The sequence below is a fragment of the Gossypium raimondii genome, unplaced genomic scaffold, assembly GCF_025698545.1.
Source record: "Gossypium raimondii isolate GPD5lz unplaced genomic scaffold, ASM2569854v1 Contig00347, whole genome shotgun sequence".
Lineage (NCBI taxonomy): Eukaryota > Viridiplantae > Streptophyta > Magnoliopsida > Malvales > Malvaceae > Gossypium > Gossypium raimondii.
The window spans coordinates 1-22,021 of NW_026291447.1; the positions used below are offsets into that span (position 1 = coordinate 1).

The 22,021-nt window shown below is 32.4% G+C and overlaps 1 pseudogene; it reads left to right on the forward strand.

The window, feature by feature from the left end:
• The first annotated feature begins 1,212 nt into the window (after positions 1–1,212).
• On the forward strand, positions 1,213–5,454 carry LOC128039212 (uncharacterized; annotated as a pseudogene).
• The last annotated feature ends 16,567 nt before the right edge of the window (positions 5,455–22,021 follow it).

Sequence of the window (22,021 nt, forward strand, 5' to 3'; positions counted from 1 at the left end):
AATAGTTAATAAATAAAAAGGCAACATTTGATTTTGGTGAGAGATAGTTATAAGATAGTTATCAACAAGCTTTTGCAGTTCAAGCTTTCAAGGAAATCAACGAGAAAATCAACATTTTTTTGAAAATAATAATGAAAGAAAAGCACAAAAAGTAAGAAGACATTATTACTAACATAAAAGTAAGCAAAACCAATTAAAAGAAAAACCCATAAAAGTAAGTGAAAGCACAAATGTCAAGTACTAAGGAGAAATGGACAGCAACATGGTGTAAAATTAGAAGACAACAAACCTGGGTCTGGGTGTTGGTGTGGTGGAAGAGAAATGGATAGCAAAAAGGTGTGAAAATGGTGGGTTTTCTCGATTCAACTGAGATTGAGAATATTAGGGATTTAGGGGTGTTAGTGAAATTGTGAAAGTCAATTTGATCACCTTTGTGGTAGTGTCTTTGAGTCTTTGAAAAAAAGTTTGGTTCTTAGGGAGAGAAAATAAATTGGGCCAAATTTAATTTGACCTAGTTGAGGCCCATAGTAATAAGGGTCCAAATTTTTTTTTAAAGCTTACCGCAATATTTGGTTAACAATTTTTTGTTAACGCCATTCGAATCGAATTAACGTTACAAAAATCAAAAAATTACCGACTCGACAAAAATTCGGTTAACCGACACTTAATTGATTCGGTTAACCGAATTTTTCGATTTTAACCAATTATGCACACCCCTACCCTTACCCGATAAATGAATTGAATCCATAACAGTAAGCAAGTCGTTTTCCTCTTTTCTGCATGTAGATTTGTTAACATAACTTACCTCCATGGCATAAGTGATGGAAAATCTAAAAGAAACCTTTTTCAACTAAAAGAAAAGTTAAATGAAACCAATGCAACATTACTACTTGAACTCTCTAACTGGGATTTTCTAGCCGAGAAAGAGAAGAAAACAGGCGGCGTGTGTTTCATCCAGGTTAAGGATAAATAACCATCGACTATCACCAAAACAAAGTTCAAAGCGGACCCTCCGACATTGTGTCAATTTTGGCTTCTAGTTGTAAATAATATTTTAGGATGAAATTAAATTATAATTTTATGATAATAATATTATAATTTTAATAGTTTATATATTTATAATTTTAAAAATTAAATTAAATTTTTAATATTTTTAAATGTTAATTTTATCTTTATTAATTTAAAGATTTTACATTTTAGGACGCTGCCCCTGCCAGCCTGCCTGATCTTATTGTATTTATTTAGTTATCATCATAATTATTAAGAACCCAGACTTCGTTTATCAGATTCTAATCAAGCAACTGATAGGTTTGATTACAGGGGAGAGCTATAAATTAGATTCCGGAGAAGAAAACTCGGCGGCGAGACAATTTCTCAACTCTTTTACATTGAATCTAAGGTAATTTTCTGAATTCATCAGTAAATCAATAATAGCGTAGCTTTTGGTGTGAACTTCGTTGTTGTTTTCTGAATCTTCAACAGATATCAATGGAAAAACAGGCCTACGAAGAGATTCATGACTGCCTGATCAAGCCGGTTAGCTTAATTTATCAGTTTTTAGAAACAAGTATCCAAGGTAGTTTCCGGAGGCTGAATTGAATTGTTGTATGTTAAACTGCAGAGAATCAATCCTCAAAGAAGAAAAGACAAAGTTTATATTGGCTGTGGAGCTGGGTTCGGTGGTGACCGGCCAATGGCAGCTAAAAAATTGCTTAACAGAGTCAAAGAGCTGAATTATATTGTTCTTGAATGTTTAGCAGAACGTACTCTTGCTGAACGATACCAGGCTATGGCGTCCGGCGGTGATGGCTATGATTCTAATAGTATGTTTATGTTGCTTTCAATTGTTTTGAATTCAAGCTTATTTATGTTTTATTTTGGGTTTCTCTAAAATGTTCAATTTCCAGTTTCAGAATGGATGTCTCTGCTACTACCTTTGGCTGTGGATAGGGAACTTGTATAATTACCAACATGGGTGCAAGTATGACTATTTGAAAACATCATTTCAAATTTTGAGTTGTCTGCCAAATTCACCAAATGCTTTGTGCTGATGTTCAAAGTTGTGTTTGATCTTTTCTTTTCATACTGAGCATATTGATTCTTTCCTGGATAGTGGATCCGGTCAGTGCTCGAGAAAAGGTTTTAGAAGTTGCCAGCAGCCTTGGGATTCGTTTGTCTGTTGCTGTGGCTCATGAGGTCTTTGTTAATGAATCGGTATGCTCATCAAGTTAGCCCTTTTAAATTTAAGTTAATCATGTATGAGAATTTTGCTGGTGAGTTCAGATAACTGACAATTGTATGATCTTCATTTTAGAAACTATAGTCCGTATATTGTTGTGTGCAATTCAGAATTTTGATTCATTGTGTTTAGCAATATTCTTGGACTCCAAATGAGAAATATTTTTAAATATTCAGGTTCAGGATCCTTGCCTGAGAAGCTGGTTAACATGGAAGGTGTAAGAATCTGGTACTCCTTTGCATGTACCGTTCATTGGCCTTTTGTATCTTCTTTTTGGTTTCACATAAAAGGATTAATGATCTGGTTTTCATCTGCATGTACGTTTTTTCATCTTTAGTTATGAAATTTCATGAGAAATGCAAACTCTTGAGCTCTATCTTGTTTAATTCTTTGAAGGGTGTTAGCACATATCTGGGAGCAGCCCCAATAGTTGCATGTCTAGAGAGATACCGACCAAATGTTTTAATTACTTCAAGGGTTGCTGATGCCGCACTATTCTTAGCACCAATGGTATGAAAATCTAACCTTTCTTTTCATTACTCGGCTTTAGGTTTTCCCTTTTCTGAGTCTTAGTATAATTCTCTAGGTTAGTTTTACTTATCGCCATTATGGTTCTATTCATTAGTTATCATAATTATATTTGACAGTGTGCTGATGTTTAGGCTATGCTATGGCTAGCATTAATGTATTTAATCAAAATTATATAATTGGTATTTGATAAGGTTTACGAACTGGGCTGGAATTGGGATGACTTGGAGCTATTAGCACAGGGATCTCTGGCTGGACACCTTCTAGAGTGTGGTTGTCAACTCACAGGGGGATACTTCATGCATCCAGGTTAGTTACACTTTGTCTGTCTTTATGATAACATGGGAAATAGGTCGATTGAAATAGAGAATTTTGATTGACTCAGTTTCATTGTGCTGCATTTTCTCCAATTTAGCGGACAAGAACCAAACTTGTCTTTCCCAAGTCTCCTGGATCTATCACTGCCGTATGCTGAAATTTCATCAAGTGGGGAAATATGTGTCATGAAAGCAGAAGGTAGTGGTGGGATTTTAAATTTCGGTACTTGTGCTGAACAACTACTTTATGAGGTTGGAGATCCAAGTGCTTACATTACACCTGATGTTGTAAGTTGAATTTATTCTTCAGGAATTTGCACCTATAACTACACTGATGGGGAAAACTAAACAAAAATGGGCTTCTTGTAACTGCAGGTAGTTGATTTTCAGGGTGTTACATTTCAGCCATTATCTAGATCTAAAGTTCTCTGTATTGGTGCAAAGCCATCTGCTCATCCTGTTCCTGATAAACTTTTGCAGTTGATTCCGAAGGTAACCTTCTATCCTGAAGGTAATATTTAGCTTTAAGGACTGTTCTTTTTTCTTAGCTTCAGTCCTGCAGCAGATGGCTTGTAGGTATTTCAACAAAGCGTCTATTTCCATATTTCTGTATTTGAATAAAGCATGTATTCTCTCTTCACTCTATGATTGAGGGAACCCCGTTGTTACCTCGTTGCAGCCCCTGTCCCCCGCCTCCCCTCCCTCTAGTTATCTCAATTATTTTCTAGTCACAGATATTACTTCATTGGGTCTAATGTCTTCTAAGGTTGTTTCTATGCATTCTAATTTATCTTGTTTCCAGCACCGTGGATGGAAAGGATGGGGTGAGATATCATATGGAGGATATGAATGTGTCAAACGTGCAAAAGCTGCTGAACTTCTTGTAAGTCTGCTGTAAAAGAGAATGTTTGATGGTTTATTACTCTCTGATTCTGAATGACATTCTTTGATATTGATCATCATCTTTAAAAGCATTTGAAATACTTTGCTCATTGTTTCCTTTGGACTCTTGGTATTCCTTTTCTTTCTTCATATATTAGGTTAGGTCATGGATGGAAGAGGCATTTCCTGGTGTCAGTTCCTGTATTCTTTCTTATATAATTGGACTGGATAGCTTGAAAGCTACCTGCATTGATCACCATCTATCGACATGGAGAGCCAGTGAAGACATTCGCTCACGCATGGATGGACTGTTCCAGGAGAAGAAACACGCACAGCAACTTGCTAAAGAGTTTACTGCATTATATACAAATGGACCGGCGGCGGTGGTGGTATCAGGTATATTTCCTCCTAATTTTATATCTATGATATGTACCATATATATGTACGAAAACTAAATGCCAATAGTGAATGTGTAAAGTTCTCTGGTTCTGGATAATGCCAATGGTTCATATGCTGTATTCATGTATCGCATGGATGGCGAGTTTCTTCTTTGGCTCCATGATCTTTGTGCCTAACCTATGATGTTTATGTTTATCATCTCATGCAGCACTGGTGTCAAGAAGGAAATTGTTCTGGAAAAACAGTTGGTACTCTCCATTCCCTCTTCTTCCGTTAAATAAATTCTTGGTCCATGAAATCCTTATTGTTGAACTTGAAACTGTAATCAGGCCAACATGTCGTTGTTCGAACTATTGAATTCATTAGTTTATGGATGTGCTTATGCAAAGTAATCTGTTTCCTTTCTACTTAGATCGGTCGAGAACATGTTTTCTGGCGGATAGGGTCAAAGCAAACAGAAGTCAGTGAACATGTCTTTGCAGATGTTACAAAGGCCTGCATTTCAGCTGAACTGGCATTGCCACCATTTCAACAAGAAGATATGCAGAACTCTTGCCTAGAATATGGCTTGTCATCGGAAATCAGCCTCTCAGCAGCTCAGTCTGGTCAAAAGATTCCACTCTATAATATAGCCCACAGTAGGGCTGGAGATAAAGGAAACGACTTGAACTTCTCCGTCATCCCACACTGTCCGCAGAACTTTGAGATGCTGAAGCTTATCATAACACCCCAGTGGGTTAAGAGTGTGGTCTCAGTCCTTCTGGATGCATCTCCAAAGGCCATTGATGAGACAAAACAATTGGTGAATGAAGATAATGTAAAGGTGGAAATATATGAAGTCCATGGAATTCAGTCTTTAAACGTGGTGGTTCGTAACATTCTCGATGGTGGTGTCAATTGCTCTCGAAGGATCGATCGCCATGGAAAGTGCATCTCGGATCTTATCTTGTGTCAACATGTGTTACCTAAGTTTTAATTACAATTCAACTTTAAAATTTTTTAATAATCGAAAATTTGTCTGATATAATATAATATTACACTACATGTTCATATGTCAGCTTATGGGGATTGGGTATTATTTCCTTCTTATATTATATGCGAATGAAGCTTATTTGAGAGTACGAATATAGGTATTAAAACAAAATGACGAAAGTTGAAACACTGAAAGATAATGCACTTCAGTGGATTCAAACCCACGTCTTATTGTATTAGTAACAATATTTATTCTAATCGAGTTAAGACTTAGTTGATTTTAGAATATCAATTTTAATGTTTTAAGATAATCGAATTTAGAATAAATTTTTTTCTTTCCTTTAAATTTCGAAGGTTCAGAATAATAATATTTTGGTTTAAGTATCCTCCCATCAACATTTCTCTCTCGATCTGCATGATAATTGATCGGTGCACTCTAGAGGAGGCAAGAGGTCCTTAGTCGGGTTCTTGTTGCTAGCAAAGGTGATGAGACTTGGCTATTGGCGGGATAGGCACTTGGTGCAATTTTATTGTAACATAGTTGAAGGCATATAGTAATTACTGTAACATAGTTGCGTTTTTGGGTTATTGTAGCAGGGTTTTCTTTTGTAAAGTATGAAGGATTTGTCGGAGTGTGCATTTGGTTAATGATGAGGTTTTGAAAGAGGCGCCTTTGGTGTTTGGGTGGTTAAGGAATGCTAGAATTCTTGAAGAGTCACGTGTTTGTTACACTGGTGGGGTGCATCATTTTTTTGCTTTAACGACAATCTTGAATTTGTTATGTTGGACGCATATGAGATGATAGACTTATAGGAAATGTTTCAAAAACAAAAATTATAAATACGGAGAGGGTTTTGGTGAAATAACTTATTTTGTTTTGAAACATTTTCTTGTGCTTTACTTTTGAAATTTTATGGAGTTCTTTCAATTTGGTGAAGGGTTTTGTCTGATTGTGTAGGCTTATTTGGATAAGTATCTAGCTATATTTTTTTTGGCTTTCTTTGTCAACTAGGAAGTATAGGTGTTTTTTTGGGTTAATGGTACATATTTTGTGTGCTTTCCGCAGTTTTTGGTCTAAGGATCAAATGTTCGTTATAAGTTTTGAAATTGTGGGTAAGATTGTTAGAAGACATAGGAGTGGGAGTAGATATACTAGGAGAAGGGTTGGTAAAAAGGAAGATTTGGGAGAGACATTAAAAGAGAAAGAGAAGATTTGAGGAGGGCTAAAGGGCTAAACACAGAGACATTGATATCTCCATTGAGGTAGATACTTTTCCATGTCACATTGAGTCTGATTTTATGAGGTTAATTCTAACTACAAGAGTGTTAGAATTGAAAAACCTAAGTTTGAATTTATTATTCCCAGTGACCTAGGTGTTTAAGCGATGTTGAAGAGCTTGGTCACGAAGGGAATATTTTTGCCATTGCACTTATTTGAGGTGGGGTTCCTTAACCCTTGCACTTGTTTTTCGAGAATGTGTTAAGGGGCGTCACCTTGTTCTAGGCCATATTTAAAAAAAAGGATATACTTTTCTCTATCGTGTATAGTCACATAATGGGGATATGACATATTTTAAAGCACATGCTCAACATTAGCCCATTCTAAAAAATAGTCTCTAGTAATCTTCATTTTGATAAACAAAAGTTAATTTTGTAAGACAAAATAGTGAAGATTTTGAGTTTTCAATGGAATGGGTATTGCCCACCACTAAGTAATGCCGGAGGATTTCGCTTTTGGAAAGTAATACTATAAAGGCTCAATATAAAAGTATCGACAATGTTGTTCATTGTCTATTAAAGAGACAATGACTATGAAAAATGGGTTCTTGTATTGTTTGGAGGGTAGGAGACCAAATGATGTAAGCATAGATGATGTAGAATAGGGTGATGTAAAGGAAGGAACTTGGCTTGCAAATAATCAAGCTTGGCCTTACAACACAGATTGATAATATAGGAAAATTTTTACTTGGAGTATTTGATGAATCGAAGGACTTTTTTAGCGCTTTTTGTAAGTACCCAAAACTTTCTTGGAAATATAAAGTGCCAAAATATAGAATTATCAGTGGTAAGGCCTCATAAGAAACCTCTATTGTTATGGATAAAGTTGATGATAGTATTGACATTTCCTCTAGTCATGCATGTGTTAGAGAGGTTGCTGCTACCAATTAAGGTGAGGAAATTTACTCCATGAAGGAAAATTCCAAGACTTTGGTGATAAACATGTCCTTTTCAAATGATGAAATTCCTACCTCACTTGGTATATATTATCCATCTATGAAAGAATTTATGAATTGTAATATTTTGGCTATCCCTAGTAGCTTTAACTAAAGCCCTAGTAATAGTTCTAGTTTGTGTAATTTTCTTCAAAACTTTTTATGTTATGAAAAATTGAATTTAATTCATCTTTACAAATTTGCAAGTACTTTAAAAAGTATGGATTTCAGTGGTATTGCTATGAGTAGGATGTTTGGAATAGATAAAATGTGAGGTTCTTCTTTAAGGGATTAGTAGTCTTGTAAGAGACAGAAAATCATTGTTGGCCAAGAGAAAGAACGACAAGAGAAAGAGAGGAAAACTAAAGGAAAGAAGGAGGTTATTGCTTTTAAGAGTAATGAACCAGCCTCTAGTACTACACCTTTAAAAATTCCTGCCAGTATGACAGGGTTTTTTCATACACTTGTTGCTAGTATTACTGTTGCAGTAGGTTTATCTAGTACTTAGCCACCTCTTGTTCAGTTATCTTTTGCTTCTACTATAGTTTCTTATGTTATGTCGCCTTTGTCAAGCCAAAGCATGATTATGTTACCCTCAAGAAAGCTTACTCAATTAGGACCACACATTCTTAGTTTATAGAAAAGTTAGTGATTAAAAATCGGGCTTAATTTAAATGGCATGATTATATCCCCAAGATTGAATTTTATTGTGTGCAAAGAAAGTTGTCGAATTACTTAGAATACCATTGGTAAGTGTTGGTTGAAGTTGCCAAAATAAGTACTCCTTCAAGGTTGTTGGGACCATTGATGGCTTAAATTCAAGAGCATTCCCCGACTGCATGTTTTTTAGATAAGTCTATGGGAGTTATGTTAGAAACATTATATGATCTAGAGAAATTGATGCCCACCTATCACAAGTATAAAAGGATGTTCCCACTTAAAAATTGCGGAGTAATTAGAGTTTACTAAAAGTTAGTTGAAACAACAAAGAAAAAGGTTGAATCGCCAACACTCACACCAAAATCTACAAACTGAATGAGAAGTTGGTCAAACACAAGTTGAAGGATATGAAGCAAAAGAAGACCACAATGCGGGTTAAGGACTTTGAAATCAAGTTGATGAATTAAGAGAAAACTCACTTAGAGAATGAAGCTCGAGAAGAAGTATTGGTTGGCATTTGTTTGCCTTGAATATGAGGAGAAATTTATGAAAACTATTATTGATGCTCATGTTGGTGTGTCCAATGTGTGAATTCATCCTCCATGGTATTATCCTTGCTATTTAGGTTGCTTATGAACCTTTAAATCTAGTTAACATGGATATGGGATGTTGTGCTAAAGTGTAGGTTGGCTTTGACATTTGGAATCCTTCTAGCACGGTTAGGAGTCCTTTAAAGAAGATTGGGAAAGTAAAGTTTTCTTTCCTCCTTCTACTTGTGGATAAAAGTGAGAATGTTGTTTTGGCGAGAAGGTGAATGTGAAGGAGATGAAGATGAAGAGGTCATTGCCCCTACCAATCGAGTTGCAACATTGTTAAACCTATTAATAGTAAAACTTTTAAAGATTGTGGATATCGAAGATGCACGAGCTACAAGTGTAGTGAGGCGCCCACTTCATGTACTCCCACGACTCGTCTCAAGTCGCTCGATTGGTTAGCCACGGTAATCGTTGCTAGCAATTCTCTTAATAATTTCATAAGCCTCGTTATAAGACTTAGAAAGGAGAGCACCATTGGCGAAGCATCTACTACCATCATCGTGTGAACATTGAGACCGTTATAGAAAGTCTCTAATTGGATGCAATCTGAGTTCCATGATGAGGACATTTTTAGCGTTTTTGAATATTTCCCACACCTCATACAAGGACTCGTCATCCATCTTTGGAAGGTTGTGATCTCGTTCCGCAATTTAGCATTCTTGCTAGGTGGGACATATTTCATAAAGAAATGTTCTGGTAACTCTTGCCATGTGGTAATCGCATATGGTGACAATGAGTTCAACTAGGCTCGAGCTATATCCCTTAGTGAGTATGGGAACAACTTTAATCTTAGTGCATCTTCAAGTACTTCGGCTAACTTGAAGGAATCACTCACCTCCATGAACAATCTGGGGTGAATGTGAGGATCTTCAGTAGGCATTCCACTGAATTGGCTCACTGTTTGAAGCACTTGGAACATGACTGGCTTTAGCTCGAATTGTTGTACCTCGATTTTGGGTCTCCTAATACCTGGATTAAGCTCATGAAACAATGGCACGGCATACTGTCTTAGAGATCTATCTCTATTATCAACAATAAAGATAAGATTTTGAGCATGATTCACTCCATTTCCTTGATTCTGGTTTTCGAAATTCATCTCTTCTGTCCTTCTTTGATCTGCTTGTCTTCTCCTTTGTCTGAAAGTCCATTCAATTCCAAGATCTACGGGGAGTAAGTTGATAATTTGATCAATACTCATAAACACCTAAAACAATCACAGAAAAATATTTAAATTAAAATTAAACAGAAAATAAACCAAAATGCAAAATTAACAATTTCATAAATAATGTCTTTTAAAACAATCCCCGGGAACGGCGCTAAAAACTTGGAATGAAGGAAATGTGCAAGTGTACACAACGTTAACAAGTAATAAAATGACAAGTAATGTCGAGTTACCGTACTCACAGGGCGTAAGAAAAAGGTTATGAAATGTAAAAATTAAACAAATTGGTGAGGAAAAATATGTTGATTTGAAAGAGGTGAAAAATTAAATAAAATTAATATAACTAAGTGATTAACTAGGAGAATAAAATTAAAAGTTCCAATGCACGATTTCCAAAAATGAGTTTAACCAATATGATATAATTGTGTTAGATCAATTTTATTCTTTAACTTAGAATCATTAAAACTATGTTCGTGTTGTTACGAATAATTTCACAACAACTTAGTAATTTGCTAACTAATGCACATACTTACTAAAATCCATTAATCTCTTGAACATATCTCTATGTCAATTCAAACAATTAATCAAATTTTATAAACAAGTATAAGATTAATGTTTAGTTTAGAATGCTTCTCAAAAGTGCTTTTAGGAAAAACACTTTTGGTGAGAAGCTAAAATTTTCAGCTTATAAAAAAAGTACTTTTGGGCCAATTTTTAGCTTGAGAAAAATATTTTTTCTCTAAAAAGGTAGCTCGTTTAGTAATGCTTTTGTTTCAAAAGTGCTTTTTATCCCAAAAGTGCTTACTAAACACACCCTAAGTGAGGTAATAATATATCTTTATATTGAAACAGTTTAATCACAATAATCTTACAAGTTATGCAAGGCTAATGTATTGTTTAATACCGTCGCGAATTTAACCCTCAATTACCTTAGAAGATTAAACATGCACCAATTAAGTATTGTGTCCATTAATTACAATTTCAATCCGTTTAATAATTAATTCAATTGTTATCTTACAATTTAAATGCAATCATAACATAAGCATGATTTTATTTAATTGAACAATTTATCGTGACCTAACAACAACACAAACACATTTTAAATAATTTAAGTGGACAAAATGAAATTAATCTAACACGAAAGGAATTGAAGTCATTTTAATTAATTGAAAACAACAACACAAATATTCATGTTCATGATCACAACATAAATGAGAAAAATAAAGAGAAGGGAACTAGAAAACAAATCTGTGTTTCTCAAGCCAAACTAGTATGCTTCTCTCTTCTGTGCTCGTTCTGTTGATCCAAGGCCTTCACGAACACTTGAATGCTAATATTCCAAGGGGCATGCTAGCTCTTTTTCAAGAGGAGAAATCGGCAAGGGAAGGAAGACAAAGAAAATGGGAAAACAAGAATAGGAATGGAAGAGAGAAAATGGAGAATAATGTGTGAAGTGAGGGATGCAAAATGAGGAAGTGAATGGGGATTTTTATAGTGAGAGATGACAACTAAAATTAGCTAAAAATAGCAGCCAATCCCTCTTCCCATGGTTGACCATGCTAGGTGGAAGGAATGGTTGACTCAACCTTGTTATTTTTAGCTTGTGGCTAAAAAAAAGGAAGGCATGAAAAGAGGAAGGGTTTGAATGGCATTTAGGAGGAGTTCAAGGGCTATTTTGAAAGTTTAAAAATTAGCTATAATAAGCTAATTGGGTTAGCTATATGGGACGGTTTGGGCTGCTCTTTTGGGCTTGTCCTTCCTCCCTCTTTACTTGCTCAATTTAGGCCATTTCCTCTATTTGAGCTGCCCATTTTTTCCAATAAAAATCAAATTGAGTAATTGATTTGAGGAAGCCCAAAATGTAAATTGATTTGAGAAAGCCCAAAATCAAATCAGATCAATTTCCTCAACTATCTTTCTCTTATACATGTATCCTAGAAGACGACAAACGAATCCAGAGCCATTACGATACTCAAATAAGGTTGAGATGACCTGAAATCAATGGTCCAAGGCTGTACCATCAAGTATTGCCCATAAATGACCCATGGCCCTTGAGACAACACCTTATCTTAATCCTCTTTGTTTTGAAATTTCGCCAAAAAATAGCCATTTTCAATCTCCATCAATTGGAGCGGCATAGAGGGCCTCCATAGGTTATATGTTCTACTTTGAAGGGCAACGATCCAATGTTTAGTCTCAACAATGTTAGAACCATCATAGTATCCATGTCTTTGATCAAGAGTTGATACACCCTATCGAAGAACTTAATCGAGGAGATCCCATTAACAACCGACCTTGTGACATCCCTTTGAAAAGTTTGAAATCATCATCATCATCATCCTCAAGCCGTTGAGTTAACCGACTTCCTAGATCCGCAATGCCTTTCCCGTTAACTTATCTTTCCACAATAGTTTTGATTTTGTCGACGTGTTGGTGGCTATATCCATGGCCATTACTACCATATCCTGGAACCACACTTTCTTAGTGCCTCGATCTTCATTAGAACATGGCTCAACTCCATCACCATCAAAAGAAAAATTCACCATAAAAAAACTTAGAATTTAACCATGTTAGTTTTAAATCAATGTTATAAATATTTGATTTTTAAACAAATTAAGATAAACCATAAATTTAAAATATATAGAAATAATTCAAAAATAAGATAAACTGGAAATTCTAATAAATAAATATAAAAATATATATGATAAATGTAACTATTTTCGTTATGAATTTTGGGTTTTTAATCAAATTTTAATAAATCGGTGATAAAATAAGTTTATGAGATTTAAAGTAATAATTTTTAAATAAAACTTTGATTTTATTTACGTGATAAAATCTTATTTATAACACTTCTTTAAAGTGATAAAAGTTGAAATAAATTTGAATAAAGTGGTAAATAAATAATATTATTAAATTCTTCTGTGTAATATACAACATTTTAAGCTTCACAGTACCAGCTCTTACTTTGGTTCTGCTTCGTGGAACTGTTTGGAGAAATTGGACTACTTGAGAGGCTGGGTGTTGAGGAAAAGGTATAATTCTATGTAAAATCCCTGAATATATTATACTTTTATTATATATTCATTTTAATTCTTTTCTTTTGTATATTTCATCTTTATTATAATTATTGATTGGTGTTGTAAGCTATAAATAAGAGGAACCCACGTTCTCTTGTATCGTAACTAATACCCATGGTAATTTCTTCAATTTTCTTAATATGCATGTTTTCAAAAATATAGAATTAACACACTATTTAAACATTGCTTAATTTGTTAATAAATCAATCCATTTATAATTTTTAAAACATATTTTTTATAAACATAAAAATTGTTCAGGTCAATAATTTTAATAAAAAGTGGTTGAAATAGAACGTATTTTTGTTTAAATTAAAACTCATCATACCAGGAAAGTTGCTTTGCGATACACATTTTAAATTTACAATATTTTAGTAAAGCTTTTACTAAAAACATGCATGATTGCTTGAAAAACATTTATTGCTTAATAGTTATAATCATGTATGGTTTATATAATAAAATATAAATCTATAGAAAATACTATTATCTTTTATATTACACATTTAAGTATACAATTTACTAAATTATTAATAAAATTATAAATAAAATACGATTTAATATAATATTAATTAATAGATGTACGGGTAAGAAAAACTAATACATATGTATATTATATTACAATGCATAAATTAAATGAAAACTGTTATTTATGGAAATAAATGTTATAAATTTGTATTAAAACTATACAAAATGCTTATAAAGCTGTTGATAATTTTATGAGAACGTTACACGGGATTAAATAATTTTAAATATTATTGATTTTATCCTTGAGATTTAAGTTCGGTTCCTCTCCTACTCTCATTTGTATTTTCATTTTAACTTGTTTTATGCTTTGCTTTTATTTTTAGCTACTGTTTGTAACACATTAACTCGGTCAAATAATAGTAATTTTGTATTTGAATCTTAAGTTCATTTTCTTTTCTAAGCACATTTGTATTTTTTTATTTCATATTGTTTTAAACTTTTTACTAAAAATAATTATATTTGGAAATTATTATTTGATTTTATAAAAATAAATTTGAAAACAATATATTTATTAATTAAAATTGAAAAATTGAAAAAAATCAACATATTTCCACCAAAATCGAAAAAATGGTACATATCACTGTAATGGAATAGAGCTGTAATGGAATAGAGGCATAATAGTAATTCAATTGTTTGGTTGAATGTAATGGAATAGAGGCGTAATAGTATTCTTGTGTTTGGTTGAATGGAATGATGTTGTAATAGCATAAGAAAAAAATTAAAATGACTAGAATACCCTTAGCAGAATTTTTTTTAGGTAGATGATTATTGTTATTGTTATTAAATTTTAATAAGATTATTAATAGAAATAATAAATAATTTAATCATATTTTAACATAATTATTATTAAATATAATTTAATAAAAATATATAATTTAATAAAATTCTTAATATTAAATATTCTTATATGAATTTAATAAAATCATAATATATAATACTATAAAATATAATTTAAAATAATTATTATTAAATATAATTTAATAAAATATATAATTTAATAAAATTCTTAATATTAAATATTCTTAAATGAATTTACTAAAATCATAATATATTTAAAATAATTATTATTAAAAATATAATTTAGTAAAATATATAATTTAATAAAATTTTTAATATTAAATATTCTTAGAATTTACTAAAATCATAATATATAATACTATAAAATATAATTTAAATTAATTATTTTAAATATAATTTAATAAAATATATAATTTAATAAAATTCTTAATATTAAATATTCTTATATGAATTTACTAAAATCATAATATATAATACTATAAAATATAATTTAAAATAATAAAATTTGAATCGATTAAATGATATTTGAATTGATTTGATAATATGAAATAATACTACTAATGCATATATGTGATATGTGATTATCGTAGCATGTAAAAGACCATGCTAATCGGTTTATAAAAGCTTGGAGGGTCGATATGGAAACTTAGCGAATCAAGAGATTCAATAAAGAAATGTGATATTGGTATAATCAAATGGTATCACATACATCCTTAATGGTAGAAAATTTGTCATGTCATGTTTTTATTGAATTGCTAAATGAGATAGTGAATGAAATTAGCATATGAATCATGAATACATTGTTTGAATTGGTTAAAATTGAATTATGCATCGGTTATATTCTTATTATGTTAATATTTTAATTTATATGGTTTGAGCCTTGAAAGTACCACTGAACTTTTTCACTTAGCATGCGGTTTGTTTATTTTTTGCACAAGCATTGTGATGTCAAGCTCTCAATGTCACGTTGAGGACAAGTCAATGAGTTACATCTCGACCTAGAACCCCCAAAATCATGTCATCAACTCGATAGTTTAAAATTTTTACAATTTGATCTTTATTCAATCTTAAATTATCTATTGAGCTTCCGTAAACTTGTACAAGTCTCGCATACGATTGTATAACATGACAAAAATGATATTTTGAACTTTATAATATGTACTAATTGTTAAATTGAATTGAAATTGTTCATAATTGTTCCGACAATGAGTATGATATCCCGTAACTCGAATTCGACAATCGAGTCGGGTATAGAATGTTACAAATCTATAATGTGGGCAGTTTATTATGCACATTCATTGCCGGAACATTTCCACCATTACCTAGATTAGGTACATTATCTGAAAAAGTTGGCCTCAGATCTGTTGTTTGAGAAACTGAGGAAGATTCCATAGTCGCATCACCCTGTGTTAATTCAACTGCTTTCACGTCCTAAACATGATCCAAGGGAAAACTTTTAAAATTCTATGACTTGTGCACATACACCCGAGCTTAGAAAAATCCAAAACCCTGATAATATAAAAGAGATACAAAAATAATACCCAAGAATGGAGCAGTTAAGAAGACCATTAATTTTGGCTTCTTAAGAATAGCCATCTCCACAATGATCCTAGGTCACCTGAGCAAACCAGGAAACTGCTCCAGGCATTCTTGAAACCAATTTCCATATGTAATACCCAATTTTAGCCCGGGCTCACATATGGAAACATAATTTTTGAGGATATGCAATCTTAGATATGATATGCAATCTTAGATATGATATATGCAATCTTAGATATGATATGTAATATTAGAAGATATGATTTTGTAATCTTAGAGATTTAATTTGTAGATACCCTTTAATCTCAGCCGTTGATCTGTACTGTTGGATTTGGGGAGGCTCAACTATAAATAGAGGCCTCTCCCTTCATTGTAGGGAGGAGAAAAAAAGAGAAAAGAGGAGGAGAAATAAAAAAGAACGATTGGCAGTTTTTTAAAGGTGGTTTACTATTTTTTTTCTTTCGATTATTTTTTTTACTTATTTACGATTTTAAAAAAAGGAGAAGGTGATACCACTGCGAATTTTATTTATTTATTTTATTTAGCCCTTCCGCCTTTTAATGTTTTTGTAATTAAGTTTTCTTTATTTTTTTAATTTACCCTTTTATTTATTTTAAATTCCAATTTAATCCTTTTGAAGCGACACGTTTTAGAGGAGAAGGAAAATTTCCTTCTAGCCCCTCTATGTAACTCAGGCGTTCAAATTAGTCCTTTACTTTTATTTATTTGCGATTTACCCGGATATTTTAATTGCAATTCAATTTAGTTTTTTATGTTCTTTTATTTATTTTATTAATTAATAGTGTAATTATTATTTTTATTCTAATTTTTATCTATATATATTCCTTTTATATGTACACATATATATTTTAAAAAAAACGAATATTTTCCTATTTTTTAATGAATATTTTCATATATATATGTATATATTTACGTTTTAAGTGATTAAATACTCACCTTTTTTCCTTTTTTAAAATATACTTATTTTTATTATTTTATATGTATGTATAATTATTTTTTCTTTATTTTCATAAGTATATTATGTGTTGTATTTATATATAAATCCCATAACCTAAAATTTTATTTGTAAATTATATGTATATTTTAATCTTCATAATTTCCATGTGTACATCTTTTGATCCTTATTTATTTGTTTGCTATCCCATCCATTGTATAATTGTGTTTACACTTAATATTTTGCATGTCATGGATTACCTTTTTTATTTCATTTATTCATTTGCTTATATTATTTTTATGTCGATGATGTATTTATTATTGTTATTATTGTTATTATAGCATTTGCATGTATAAAATCACATTACATAATTTTTTTACTCAATTTTAAAGATATAAATTTTTTTAAAAAAATTGAGATAATGTTCGTATTTAAGATTTTCAAGGGAATTGAGCCCTAACGTATTGGGTTCCGATTTTCTTCGTTAAATCCGATAATCAAGCATTTCTCTTCAATCAAAAAAAAAAAACTCATTATTGGGGATTCAACACGTTGTGTCCTAACGTATTGGATGTGACGCATTGATTTCTCGAAATGAAATTTTTTTTTAAATAATAAAGGAAATATTTCGAGTTTGGGATTTTAAAGGAATTGTGCCCTAACGTATTGGGTGTGATTTCTTAAATCTTGGATAAGTGGATGTTCTTTTAAAGAAAAGGAAATATTCCGAGTTTGGGATTCTAGAGGAATCGTGCCCTAACGTATTGGGTGTGATTTCTTAAATCTTGGATAAGTGGATGTTCTTTTAAAGTTTTATTGTACAAGTATTTTGGCCCGATTCATTTTGGGGAAAATTAGAATCGTGCCCTAACACATTGGGTGTGGTATCTTCTATCTCTGAAATAATAAGGGTCTTAATACGTAGCCTTTTAAGTTTTGCTAAGGATTACGTTTTTTCCAAATTCTCGACCTTAAGACACTAATTAATTAACTAGGTACCAATTTTGGGCGTTACGAGGGTGCTAATCCTTCCTCGTACATAGATCGACTCGGATCCTTTTTTAAAACTCAGTAGACCAAAGCCGTTTTTAGGTGATCCAATCACACCTTAATAAAAGATTGGTGGCGACTCCCATTTATTTATTTTTTTAAAGTCGACAACCTAAAAATTTTGTTTTCAAAAAATGGTTTACGACTTGGCGACTCCATGGGACATTTAAAAAAAAAAGAGTCGAGCCACAAAGTTGATTAATTTTTGTCTTACTCGAGAAAAATATTTTTAAAAATTCATGACATCCTTTTGCATTCGTTATCTTATCACTTAAATATTGTTTGCATTATACATTTCATGAGTTGAACAATTTTACCCTTTTAAGTGGGAGTAAGAAGCTATGCCTTCGTGAGGTTTTCACCTCCGTGTAGGGTAGTGGGTTGCTTTGGGATACATCCGTACCTATGTCTTCGTGAGATTTTCATCTCCGTAGCCATAGGGAAATGTATTCCCTGAATCGAACTTGATCCATATGAGCCTATAATGGGTGAGGATTGAGGAATCGCTGGTTCGGTACCTTTACTCTAGAAGCCAAACCTCATATAATGAACCTTAGGAATCCATCCTAAGTAGAACTATACTAAACCCTAGTAGATATCCGAGTAGGAATTTTACTATTATATTATATGTTTATATGATACTGACTTTTCGTGTTTTATTTACATGTCATGGCATTTCATTTCATTATAAAAGATGTGTTAATTCATATTCAATTGCTAAATAGAGAGCTGGTCATAAGAAAATGGGTTTCTTGATAAAGTGGATGACAATATGGTTGTCCGAATATGGTCCAAGAACACATGATAAGAGAAGGATGATAATTTAATGGAGGACTATGGCTCCGTTGCCCAAGAATTCAAGATGACAAAGATTATTTGAGAACCGTTGAACCTTCTTAAAGAGAAACCAATGAGCATCACAAGGATGAGCGAACAACAAGTTACGGCCCGGATCGAGCAAAAAGGAGATAGAAGAGACGTTTTTGAAGAGTTCGTAAGATTTATCTTAACGCTCGAATGAAGAAGAAGATCGAATGTCTTCGCCTATGAGGGTAAGTGTAACACCCCTTACTCGAGACCGTTGCCGGAGTCAAGCACGAGGCATTACTTAGCTTATCTTACTAATTCGGAGCTTAAAAATTTACTTTGAAAATTAATTTTACTATTTACAGCAAACCTGTCCAATCGCGCAGCAGTTACTAAATTGATTATAACTCGAGCTACGGGACTTGAAATTTAATTCTGTAAATTTTCCCTGAAACTAGACTCATGTATCTTCCTACCATAAAATTTTTAGAATTTTTGGCTTAGCCAATTAGTACAGTTTATTAGTTAAAGTCTCCCCTGTTTCACCAATTGACTGCCCTGACCTCTTGTCACTAAAAATAAATTTTCTCAGTGTAGGATTTTCATATGAAGTTTTTACTTGTTTCTAAAGCAAATAGACTCAATAAGGAATCTATAAATATAAAATACATCTTATAACCATTTTTATATAATTTTTAATGATTTTATAAACTCAAAATAGGGGACTCCAGAAACAGTTCTGACCTTGTCTCACTAAAATTCACATATCTTAAAATATAAATTTCCTTTTGCTACACCGTTATTTTTCCATGAAAATAGATTCAACAAGATTTAATTCCATATATCATTCACCCTCTAATTCATTTTATACCATCCTAGGTGATTTTTCAAATTCACGTCACTGTGCTGCCTGAATTCTGTTCCTTTGCAAAATTTTATCCTTTCATGATTTCCATGCATAATTTATCACCTAATCTTTCATAACAACAAACACCTTCATACTTAACCATTTTAATGACCATACATCATCAAATGCTCACACATCACTCATTAGCAAAATCATCATTACAAACATACAAAATAACTAAATACCTATACATGCCATAACTCAAACGTGTTTTGACATAAAATATCGAGCAGTTGTGGTTGATAGTGTGGACGATCTCCGACTTCTTTAGGATCCTTGAAGTAGCTTTGCAATACTATAAGAGAAAGAGAAATAAAAGAAGTAAGCATAAAGCTTAGTAAGTTTACTAGCGAATAAATAACAACATTAAACACAATTAATTAAACTCAAGTGTCTATATCTCTAGTTTACTCTTTAGTTAATCTCATTTTAGTTCTCTTACTTATTTACTTAGAATACTTGTGTGCATAACTTACTCATCTCTTGCTGCATTGTTGAACATCAATTTATAGTATAATAAGTTCTTAACTCTTATAACTTACCGAGCTTGCCATTTATGCTTTAAACGAACTTTCATGAACATGATTCGTTTACAAGCCCGTTGAGCTACATTGGAATAATAAGGATACTCGGGTCTCTTCGATAATAACATGCCAAAGCCATGTCCTGACATGGTCTTACATGGGATGTTCTCATGTTAGTGCCCATGCCATGTCCGACATGGTCTTATAGGGACCTCTCATCTCGGTGCCAACGCCATGTCCCAGACATGGTCTTACATGGGACCTCTTGTCTCGGTGCCCATGCCATGTCCCAGACATGGTCTTACAGGGGACCTCTCATGATCTTAAGGATGCCAATTCCATGTCCCAGACATGGTCTTACATGGGATCTCTTTACCCAAATGTCATGACATTCGTATCTAGTACCATCCTTATGTATCAACGGGGCTTTTTAACTTTAATTCTCTATCATTTCATGCTTGGATCAACATTAAATAAACTCATAAAATAAATGCATAATTGCTGGAAAATAAAAATATTAATAATAATTATTAAAATATTGTATTTATTTACCGTAAACTTACCTCGGTATCAAATATAGTCCAATTCACCAACTTAGTCTTTAACTTTATTCTTCCTTTTGTCTAACCTCGAGTTTCGTTCTTCTTGATATAAAATAGCAAATTTAACTTATTTAATACTCACATTCATCAAAACAGCCCTCGACTCTAATTTTTTCAAAATTACAATTTTGCCCTAAACTTTTACATAATTACATTTTTGCCCCAAGGCTCGAAATTAAACTTCATCCCTTATTCTTATGTTTTATGACATGCTGAACATTTTTCCCTTCTATGGCAACATCAAATTTCCACTCTAACATGTACTAAAGAACATTAGGTATTTTTACCGATTATGTCGTTTTATTCGTTTTCACTTAAAATTGACTAGCAAAAGTTGTTTAGCATAATTTCTAGCTTCATATTCTATCATAAAACATCAAAATAAACACTTTTCACCTATGAGTATTTTTCCAAATAAAAACCCTAGGTTAAATTATTGCTAAAATAAGCTAAATTAAGCTACCGGGACTCCAAAAAATGTAAAGAACATTAAAAACGAGGCTTGGGATCACTTACTATGGAGCTTGGAAGCTTGAAACCCTAACTATGGCTTCCCCCCATGCTGATTTCGTCCTAATGAAGAAGATGATGATTTTTGCCATCCTTTTCCTTTTTAATTCTTTTTATTACTAGATTACCAAATTACCCCTAACTTAAAAATTTTCTATTTCACTTATCTCATGTCCATTTTTGTCTACCAACTTAACCAATGGTCTAATTACCATATAAGTACCTCCAATTTAAAGTTTCATAACAATTGGACACCTCTAACATGTAGAACTCAACTTTTGCACTTTTTACAATTTAGTCCTTTTGACTAAATTGAGTGCCTAAACGTCGAAATTTTCGAACGAAATTTTCACAAAATCATTTTGTGAAATCGTAGACCATAAAATATAAGAAAATAAAATTTTCCTCATCGGATTTGTGGTCCCAAACCATTGTTAGATAACCTTAAATTTGGGCCATTACAGAAGGCCTTATAAATATTCATTTTATGTAAAGAGATTTGTTTTCTAGTAATGTTATTTAAATGGAATTGAATTAGAATCAACATCTCTTTATGCATTCATTGCATGCATTCACATTACATGATATCATATGCATTAAAGTCCACTAAAAGATTCTAATTGATATAAATCATTCCTCGCTTAATCTGAAACCAACCACCTACTAAACACCGCTACTTTCGATTGAAAACTAAAGGATATGGATCAAAGGATGGAAAGACTAGAACAATCCCAAAAGGAAATGCATGAGCAACTTCAAAAG